Here is an 11,094-nt window from a genome sequence, read left to right as displayed (position 1 = left end):
CATTGTGTAAATGTACCATAATTTCTGTATCCATTCCTCTGTTGAGGGACATCTGGGTTCTTTCCAGCTTCTGGCTATTATAAATATGTGCTAACTTTTACAGACACAGTTTGCTGACACCTGCCAAATTTTGATGTAACAAGAATACAAATAGCAACAAAACCAGTGACCTAAATAAACTTTGTTACTTTAGAAGTATTTGGGCTCAGGTATTTTGTGGCAATAACAGAAAACAAAGATAGCCCATAAAAGGAGAGTGCAATGGGAAAAATGATCCAAGGTGAAGGTTTTTTCTGCTTCTCCCTTCACTGAACCTAAATCACAAGCTGCCAGTAATACTTGGCTCCTTCATTCCTTGAGATGGCTGGAGGAATGAGGAGGAATCAAAGTGACTTTGATTCCTCATTTCTCCCTCGAATCTAGCATTTAGAGCACAAGTGAACAAGAATAAGTAAGCATTCTGGGAGATACTTTTAACCGTGGCTTTGTTACTTCTTTCTTTTGAACACAAAACTATGTTTATACAGTTAAATTCTATCATCATGTGAGAATCCCTGGACAAACCAACAGCCTTCAGACAAGAAGTCTATGACCCTACTTCCTCTAGAGCTGTTCTTTTTTATTTGTTCAGAAACACCAGTCATCCATTTTTTTTTTTAAATTTTGAAAGACCTTTTTAGAAAGGATGTGGCAGTCAGCATAGTGCTAAGACTCCAAGCATCTGTGTGTTCTCCCTCATCATTGTCCTAACAGGCATTGATGACCACTTCTGTGTAATTCTTTTCCAGGGCAATTACAAACCCCTGGTCTCAGAGATATCACCAGATCATACACTGTAACCCACAAACCAAAACAGCAAAGACTTTGGAGTATTTTAGGTCAAATTGTGGTCCATGTGGGCCAATAGCAATGGTGGTTGTATAGCTGGGCATACACATGGCACAATGAACCTTAGCCAAGTGCATGCCATCCTGGTATCCACATGGAAGTTATGAAGGCATGAGCTTGGAGCAGCTGGTCCCATTGTGTCCACAGTTAGGAAGAAGGAGAGTGACATTGATCCTCAGTTCCCTTGATTCTTAGTATTCAGCCCAAGCCCCTAGGTCAGGGTATGGTGGCACTCATAATTAAGGGTGGGTTTTCTCACACAATTCAATCTAATCTGGAATGTTCTTCACAGAAATTACCAGAGACTTGTCCCCAAGATTTAAGTCATGACAAGATGATGATTAATATAGCCATCATTGTGCAGTAAACACTATGAGTCCCTTGACTCATAGTTAGATGACATACCATCTTAGTGGCAGGAATTCTGGTAGTCACATCCTTAGGTACCATATTTCCATGGTACATCAGGCAGTTGTCCATGAACTTATTGTGCCTGAGTTCACATTTCACAACTGATTGGGTCTTAAAAGCAGATGTTAGTGATCCCAAATAGGATAGTTGCTTATTGCATGTTTTTTGTTTTTGTGTGTGTGTGTGTGTTTTGTTTTGTTTTGTTTTGTTTTGTTTTGTTTTGTTTTGTTTTGTTTTGTTTTGTTTTACGGCATCTATGGTATCTAAACAGTCATTGGCAAGTGGATGACAAGTTGGAGGATGATATCCCCATGGAGCTTTTCTCAAATAGGCCCATGTCTGCTTTCATTTTGTACTTTAATACTCCTACTCCTGTGACACTAGTGCAGGGATATTTGGAGAATGTCAGATGCTCATCTAGAGGCACCTGATCTATCCCCTCATTTAATTTTATTTAACTTGTGCACATAACCAATGAAGTAAATAGCTGTCATTTGTACCCATGAGGAAGTTGAATATCATAGGTATTAAGTACATTGGCATGATATGATAGCTAAAACACATCAATATAAATAATCTTTATAAATATATGAAGTAAATATAAGAATGAATAAAATTGCTTTAAGAGCTGGATGACTTTATTCTTGTGCTACACATGGCTCTTTGTGCATGGTTAGTAGCAGTTAATAAGATCCAAGGCAGAAAGGAAGTTAATTTATCTATGTTGGTTTCTCCTGTCCCCTAGAACCAAGGGCACTCCACTTATCTGTACAGAAACATACTATATAGAAGTCCAGCCATGACATCCTTGTGCTAAAGGCTTAAGAAATGTCTGCTTAGCTGTGGAAGGATGAATAAAGTAGGGTCTTAATAAGTGCTCAATAGTAGGGAGATTGAGTTGCAGAAATATACACTCTCTTCAATTTTTATAGAAAAAAAAATATCAAAAGCAACTTAAAGAAGGAAAGATTTATTTTGATTCAGAGCTCAAGGGTGCAGTCTGTCATGGCAGGAAATTCATGACAACACAAGATCAACATAGCTGATCACCTTATGCCTATGTTAATAAGCAGAAAGAGATGAATGCAGATTGATTCTCCATCCTTTTCCTTCTTTGTATTCTTCCAGGACCACAGCTGATCAAATAGTTCCTATATTTTAGGATGGGTCTACCTACCTTTGTTAATGCAACATAGAAACCCTTACAGAGACATGCGCAGGTCTGTGTCTCCTAGATGACTCTAGATTTGACAAGTTGCCAATCAATATTAACCATTATAGCATGCTGAACATAGTGTCTCTGACTCATGTTCACATTTAATGAATAAACAACAACAAAAACAGAACTAGGAAATCACATTTTCAACTCTCCTCTCAGCTCATGCTTTATAGATAATTGAACATTGAGAACATGGGCTTTGTATTCTTTTCCTTCACTCCCCAGGAATCCTGGAAGGAGATATGACCATATCTATCTTTCAGAAGAGGAAAGTGGTGGTGAGGAATGTACAGTGGGAACTGGAGAATTCTCCTCTATGCATTCCTTTTGTAGGGTCTGGTGACCCATGAAAGGAACAGAACAGCTGAATTTTACATTAGGGAACAGGACCGTTCTGTATGTCAGCCTCACTGTCAAACTGAGCACTTCTTAGGCATCACAGTCACTGAACCCGACAATTTCAGTGGTAGATTCAACTAGAGGCAAGATGTTTAGCACATGAGATTATCTTCCCCATTAAAAGAGAGATAATGCATATTCTTCACACAGGTGATGGGTAACAGTGCCATCTGTACTGTAAAGTGCAGAACATGTTACATCAGGCTACTAGCTGCTTTGTAATAGCAGCTGTTTCTATTTCAAGGTCATCTTAGGGGCTGGGTACATGACTCAGTGGATAAACAGTATCTGTTGGCCAAGCTGAAGACCTGACTTTAAATCTCCACTACCCACATAAAAAGCCATACATGACTGCCACTCCCTAAAACCTCAGCATTGTGAACAACTGAGTCAAAGAGAGATATGGGGCCTTTCTAATCACCAGTTTATTTCCAAATTCAAGAGAGGTCCTCTCATAGCTGTTGTTTTTTTCTGATCACTGGGTATACTTATGGGGACACATGCTCACACACATGTGTATGAATACACTATATACACATATATTGCATATACAACCCCACCCTCCCCACATATACACAAAATATAGCTCAAAGGGTAGCTATTCAAAGACACATTAAATAACCATGGTTCTTGGTCCACTTGGACACCTTTCCTCAGTTCCTTCTCCCTGTGTTCTATGCCCTCAATAGCTATTTTCACACTGAGTCTAAAATATCTGTGTACTGCACCTGTTTTAACCCCCCAAAAAAATTATTTTGGAGACAAGACTAGATTTATTCGTTTTGTGATCTTGGTCTTTAAATTGTCAATATTAGAATATCATTTGTGTGAATTGACTAAAGGAATGATGTATACAAAAAAAAACATAAAAAATGAATGAGAAGTAAGTAAATAAGAATTAATACATACTATATACATAAATTATTGAGAGATTCTCAAAATAATTTGAGGTTTGGGGAGATAGCTCTGTTGGTAAAATGTTTTCTTTGTCAGTACAAATAATGACAAAGTTCATCAGTAGGAACTGGTAAAAAAAAAAAGTCCAAGGACACTGGTGCTGCATTGAAACAAGCAAGACAAACCCTGGAGCTTGTATCAAGTTACTCTAGGTTGAATTAGTGATCACTGGGCCAATGAGAAAATTGACTTCTTTGGTCAAAAACGAAGGACACTGAAAGGACAGCATTCAAGGATGTCCTCTGGCCTCCACCTGAGGTACACACACACACACACACACACACACACACACACACACAGAGAGAGAGAGAGAGAGAGAGAGAGAGAGAGAGAGAGAGAGCAATTTTTTAAAGTTAATTTAATTTAAATATTCAATTTATTATTATTTATGAGTTTCTTAAGAACAAAAATGGGTTGATTCACTGTGAGAACTTTGGTGCCAATCACAGTCAACATTAAAATGCAATTTGCATAATTAACTTCTACATAATTGAATAATGCATAAATAACTGAGCATATCAAAATATGAGGAGGCAAATAAACAAGAGCTTTGACAAATAGATTAATAAATGAGAGATTAATAAAGAATTTGAAAAATCTGTGGGCTAATACAGAGAAGCATGAAAGAACTGCAAATCCAATGGTTAAAAATCTCCCGATCTCAGGATTCCTCACCTAATTCCTTTCCTCCAGTGTGGTTGGACTAACAGACCATGCTACATCAATGTGTGAAAGGAATTTCTCTAAGTGGTGGTTAAAATTCTTGGCAATTTGAAGGTGATGGTGCTTGAATTCCAGGAAATGCAATAGCTTTGTGACTTAGAAATTTTGTTTAATGGCTCAATTTAACTGGAGATTATGCTGTGGGCTGCTATTCCAGAAAGACCAATTCAAAGCAGAGGCTTATACACATGGAGATACAATACACTGCAGGCATTAGTCTGAGAGTCCCATCTTATGAAGCCATATGTGGTCCACATATTGGGTAATAGCATGACACATAAAAACCTGCTTTTCCCATCTCATTGGTGGCTGTTTTTGAGCTCTTTGGAAAACATTACATTAGAGAAATCAAATTGTCCCTTTGAAATGTAAGCCACACTACATAGTGGAATAATATAAAAAGAAACAACACTAGCATTATTTCAAGCAATTAAACTGCAAGTGAACTGCAACCCATACATGACCCGTGAATGAATCTCCACCAGTAAACCAGCTTTGAATGTTGTCCCTGGCTGAGCTAAGTTCACTACCCATGAAGACACTAGTCCTGCTTTCAGGGAGGGAAGATATAGTGAGGAAAGTGATATAGGACTGAAAGTCAGGAAAAAGTAAAAAACTCACTAGAAGGGAAAAAGCCCCTTGCCTTGGAGTCTGGCTGTTGCTTCCGAGAAGACGGAACTCCAGTACAATGAAAACTATTGAAGGTGATTCCTTCTTCCTGCAGAAAAGCTACAATTTTCCAAGTCTATCACCAGAAACACTTTATAAAGTAGCTCCTGATATTAGCTTTTCCAATTATAATCTCCTCCCAAAAAATGTCTACAGCCACTCTAAAATGACACTTATCAAAAGAGAGAAAAGGAGGTAAAGTCTCTTAACAATCCTTCTAGATGTACCCCGATAGCTACCAAAATAATCTATGTGATAGTGGCAAGACACTCAGTAGTTACTCTTTCCGAGAAGCTCATATTGATATCTGTATTATTTCTCTAAGCAACTCTCCTTCTAAGCCACCATTATTGAATATTTTACTAAAATAGCACTCACTGCTAGGGTCCAGTGAGATGGCACATTGGGTAATAGCACTTGTTTTCAAGTTTAATTTTGAGATGCACATGGGGAAAGGAAAAATTAACTCCTGAACTTTGTGCTTTGACCTCTCCACCTTCACAGTCATATATACAAACATGTAAAATAGATGTAATGAAAAATTGATATCACTCCAGACAGACAGATCAATGGACCAAGCCATATCAATACAGACAATATAAGACAGTTTGTTCTAGGTCTTCTGTGACACAAAACATTTCACATAGAGCAAGTGCTTCAATTCTAGATCGCTGCAATCACTATCTTGTTTACTATTCAATAGAATTATTGTGGAAAATATTCTAGCTCCTTCAATAATGAATGCTTCTCTTCATAAGTATATTAGTATATAGTCAATATATAATCTTTATTGCAAGTGGCAATTTTTGACAACAGTACTAGGTGTGTAGGTGTATATGTACACATGTGCATATGTTTGCACATGTGTATGGAGGCCAGAAAATAACCTCGAATATTGTTCCTCAGGACATACAATGCCTACCTTGTTTCTTGAGACCAAGTCTCTGATTGCCCTTCAACTTGCTGATTGAGTTAAACTGGTTGGTTAGTAAGCCCTGGGGAATCACCTGATCCTGTCTTCCCAGGTCCCAGAAGAGCTGGACTTTTACCAATGTGTTGGAGATCAAATATAGGTGCTCATGCTTGCAAAACAAGTACTTTACCAATTGTGCTGTTTCTCCAGCACCTTGAAAACCGTACCTTTGCAATGATGACTAAGCAACTGATAATTTAAGAAAAACAAATTTGAAACCTTAGCCTATCTTATTCTTGTGCCAGTCTTTTGTAGAACAATGGGAGCTATACACTTTTTCTGTTGTATGTATTTATGTGTGCCTCTACATATGTGTTATATGTGTCTTTTATATCTGAGTGTTTTCACGTGTGTGTCTATATATTTCCATGTGTTGTGATTTCACAGAAATGTGTGTTCTTGAGTGACAGCACGTACACAAAATCACATTACAAATACCATGACTTACTTTGATCTCTAATACATTTATCCAATGCTGTATACACATTCTAAGGAAAAAGAAATGGCATGAGAGACTTCTTATGTTCTCAGTCACTTTCATTGTCCTTGTACACACAGATAGGTATGTTGGCAATGAGTAAGTCACAGGCATTGCTCTAATTTCAGGAAATAAGGGTAACAATGTAGGTCAAACTGTGGACACAGTTCTTCCTTGATGTCAATAGCTGGAATGATATTCTATTACCTTAGTCATATTATACAAATATGGCTAGAAATATTGGAAAGACCTTAATCATAATTCTCTATCTACTCCATTATGCATGCTTTGATGAGTTTTAATAAAAACAGAGGCTGTTGGCAAGCAGAGAGAATTGGAGCGTCATAATAGCCAGGGTGTAAGATTGAAAGACTATAAAGGTAGCTTGTAAATGGATTAGTAACTGTTTGAGAATGGAAAACAAGTTTTGATTTAGAAATTCACCTAAACGTTTTCAGCAAATTTCTTATAATTTTTGTCTATTGTCCTACACAGGTGAAACTGCCATTGCTTCTACTGAGATAGGAAGATAATATGTTTGTTTTGACAATGACTTTACACAAATAACTTTGCACATAAATATGCAATTCACTTATAACAGCAAAATTGTGAAACTGGGAAATAAATCTATTTTAATAGTTGGCCAAGTGTCTCTAAACATCAAAAATTCACAAACTGACTACAAACTGAATTCTAAGGAAAAAGTTCTAAAAGTGGGCAAACTGACTACAATCTAAGGAAAATTTTTCTCAATCCTGATAAGTTTTATCACGAAAGCTTCTCTCCAGATTCCTAGAGTCTTAGAAATAGCATGGCCATTTAGAACTGGTGAAGACTTTATTGTTTCATCTCTTGGTTGAGAATGGATATATAACTTTCAATCACATGGACAGCCTCGAGATTAAGTAAGGGTTCAATCTACAATCACTACATAACATCAGATAACTGTTTCAAGACTGCCTATTTTAGAATAATTGAGCTTTCATGTGAGTGAGGGTTAGTACTAACAGCAACACTGGGAGAGGTTCTAGAGTCACCTGAGATGTTTGAGGACACCAAACACTTATGTGTCTGATGGGTGATCTTTTGACTTCAAAAGGACAAAACTCTACCCTCAGAATATATGCTTCAGCGTCGGTTGTATGTCCTTTAAAACATCCCTGCGTACTTATACTATGGAAATCTCTCTCTCTCTCTCTCTCTCTCTCTCTCTCTCTCTCTCTCTCTCTCTCTCATGCCTATTTATGGATCTGTAATAAAATTCTCTTTAAAACCCAGAATGTGTTGTACCTGGATTTCTTCTTTGAAATCTTAAAACAAAAACCTGAAATCAACTTGCTCTGAATGCCTTTGGCATTAGTTCATTCTGAGACCCTAGTCCCCCTAACTAAGCTCACTAAGACCACATATATACTGGAAAAAATATACGGAGAAGCATGATAGTGATCAGAGAAAATACCTTGACAGGACTGACACCTAATAAGAGGAGTACTATTAAACCTCCGGATGACTGGCATATTTCTTTTAATTCTGTACAAAATTTGGTAGTTGGGGATAGGGTAGAAAATCAGATTTGGGGAGTATTTTTATGACTTCCCAAATTGCAAAATCTCTGAGGAAATTAACCTTAAAAAATTCAATTCCTACCTCAGTTTGGTGGCATTTGTAAAGACAGTCATCCTAAACCATGTTGCTCAGGTCATACTTTTTGTATGGCTTTGTTACATATTTCACAGCAGCACAATGTCACTCAAATGTAACAATATGGAAGATTTAAGATTTCCCAAATAAGGGGTCATCCTTGTTCATTGTTATTGAAATTCCAATGTATATGTATATGTAAATATATATATGTATGAATCTGTTGTACCTAAATTTATGTATATATACATATACATATATACGTATACACCTACACCTATATATGTATGTATGTGTGTATATATATATATATATATATATATATATATATATATATATGAATCTGTTGTACCTGAATGTATGTACATATACATATACGTATATGTATACATATACACATACATGATGGAGAGATTTTTCAGAGTAATTTGTCTTGAATTTTGCTGATAGGATTAAAAGAGATACCTGTAAACTCCAATTAATTTCCTGAAATGTCTGATTTTAGTAGTTGGCAGTCCTCTTGGATACATGCCACAGCTGCAGCTATTACTCAATAGGTTTTGTCTTTTTTACTTCTCTTGTAGATAAAACACCTGCCTTTTGGGAAGTATAGACCAGGACCAATTTGCATGTAAATACCTTAGAAAGCTTAGGAAGTGCATTTAGTGAATTAGAATTACCCCAGCTATGATAGAATTCTGTATTTTTAAATTAACAAACCATGTGTGAGTTATGTTTTTTGTTTTTTTGTTTTTTTTGTTTTTTTTTGTTTTTTTTTGTTTTTTTTTGTTTTTTTTTAATCAAGACACATTGAGAAGCTCAGTCCTAGATAAGTTGTTGAACAGGACTAGGTAACAACAACCAAGAGCAGCAGCAAACAAGACAATTTCTATTCCTGCTCTAAGGCAACTACAAAGTAACTAGCATATAACTACTGTAAGAAGGACTATAGAAAATAAATTAACTAGATAACTAACACTTTCTACAGCCGGGGTTTTGATCTTTGCATTCAGTTAGAAGAATGCTGAACCTGCTTGCCATCATTTCTTAGAGTGATTACATTGCATCCTGTCTACAAGCATCTCGTGGTCCTGCTTCTGTGTTCACTGCCACATCAATACGCAGGTTGTAATTTGGCAAAGCCTTAGTGCCTTGGACACTAGCTGGCTAGAAAGATCTCTGTACATATTCTGCCTCACTACAGAGGAGCTCAGGGCACAAATGTTCAGTGAGAGACAAGGAGCCTGATACTGCTCCTCATTTCACAGCACATACTGTATTACTGAAGAATAAGGCTTGAAACTAAATACATGCCTCTCTCTCTCTCTCTCTCTCTCTCTCTCTCTCTCTCTCTCTCTCTCTGTGTGTGTGTGTGTGTGTGTGTGTGTGTGTGTGTGTGTGTAAGAAAGAGGGGTTATATAGGTACATACTAATTTACCAACTAAAGATAGTCAATTTTTTAGGACTCCTTACCAAGCTAAATTTTTTAAAACCTACATCAATGTTTGGCACCATGGAATTGTATTAAAGAATACATTAGTCATTGAATGACATTTAAAAACATTTATTTCATTTGTGGAGAGGGCACATGTGCACCATTTTGAATATGTAAAAGTTATTGGGAATCTTATTGTAATCAGTGTTCTATTTCCACCATGAGAATAATCTCAGGTCATCAGGCTTGGTACCATGTTCATTTACCTGATCAGCCTGTGGGCTCCTCATATGCCATTTATAAATCTATGTAGCTGATTTATAAAGAAGGTACATGCTCTCAGGATATTCTATAGACTCTCTCTCTCTCTCTCTCTCTCTCTCTCTCTCTCTCTCTCTCTCTCTCTTTCTCTCTCTCTCCAATAGTGATGGTAGTAATGGCAGTGGTGATTTGCAAGGGAATTACAATTCTTAAAAAAAGAAAATATACCTACTTTGAGTATAGTGAAAAGATGCTTGATTAAAATTTAGTGATTTATTGAGCAATCTTGACCTACTGTACAGGAGTTTACTGCCCCAGTCTATGTGTAACCTAACATTCTTATGACTAACTGGCAAATTTTCTTGAAATATTTGAAGAGACCACTAAGTCTCATGAATCCAATGGGTCAGAACATCATCAGATAGTATGTGAGGCTCAGAGCAAAGACATTCCTGCTTTACTGAAATCCTCCCACCTGGTGTCTGAATGGAATATATAAAAGTGTTTTGGTTCATACCTGCCACAATAAACTCTTCATGGTACCATTATCATGATGAAATGGAATTTGTGATAACCTAAATCTATGTTGTCAGGCCATGTTCACACTCTAGAATAAACTATGCTTTCATGCTTTTGAGGTGAAAGCTGTTTTCTTTTAATGTTCTAACTAGCTGACCCAACATACCTATTATCTGTGATCCTCACAGATTCATAGTCATCATCTTCCCATTCCACTGATGAACCACTGGCCATCCCCATGGTAGGACTCAGAGAGATACACAGACCCTTGAACCATCTATGGATGGAGCTCCCTTTTGTGAATCAGGACTTCCCAGTGACCTTTATGCTTTACTTTTGTGTTTGTTTTGTTTCCCAACTCAATTTTATTTTGTTGTTGAGTTTTAATAGAGAAGATGTTCCTGGCAAACCTTACAGAGAACATTTCATAATTCACTCTTGTTTCAGGGAATAGTTCATGACTTCAAGATCCCTCTTTGTCTTGAAAATATCTAAGCTATTTCCTATTATATTTCAACATA

The 11,094-nt window shown here is 36.8% G+C and overlaps 1 protein-coding gene across 1 annotated transcript in view; it reads right to left on the bottom strand.

The window, feature by feature from the left end:
- Window positions 1-11,094, bottom strand: part of LOC110312287 (contactin-associated protein like 5-3) — a 579,184-nt gene that overhangs the window by 199,036 nt on the left and 369,054 nt on the right. The window lies entirely within an intron of this gene.

The sequence above is a fragment of the Mus caroli genome, chromosome 17 (genome assembly GCF_900094665.2).
Source record: "Mus caroli chromosome 17, CAROLI_EIJ_v1.1, whole genome shotgun sequence".
Classification (NCBI taxonomy): Eukaryota; Metazoa; Chordata; class Mammalia; order Rodentia; family Muridae; genus Mus; species Mus caroli.
Note: the sequence above shows the minus strand (reverse complement) of the source record. Positions and strands in the feature narration are given on the sequence as shown.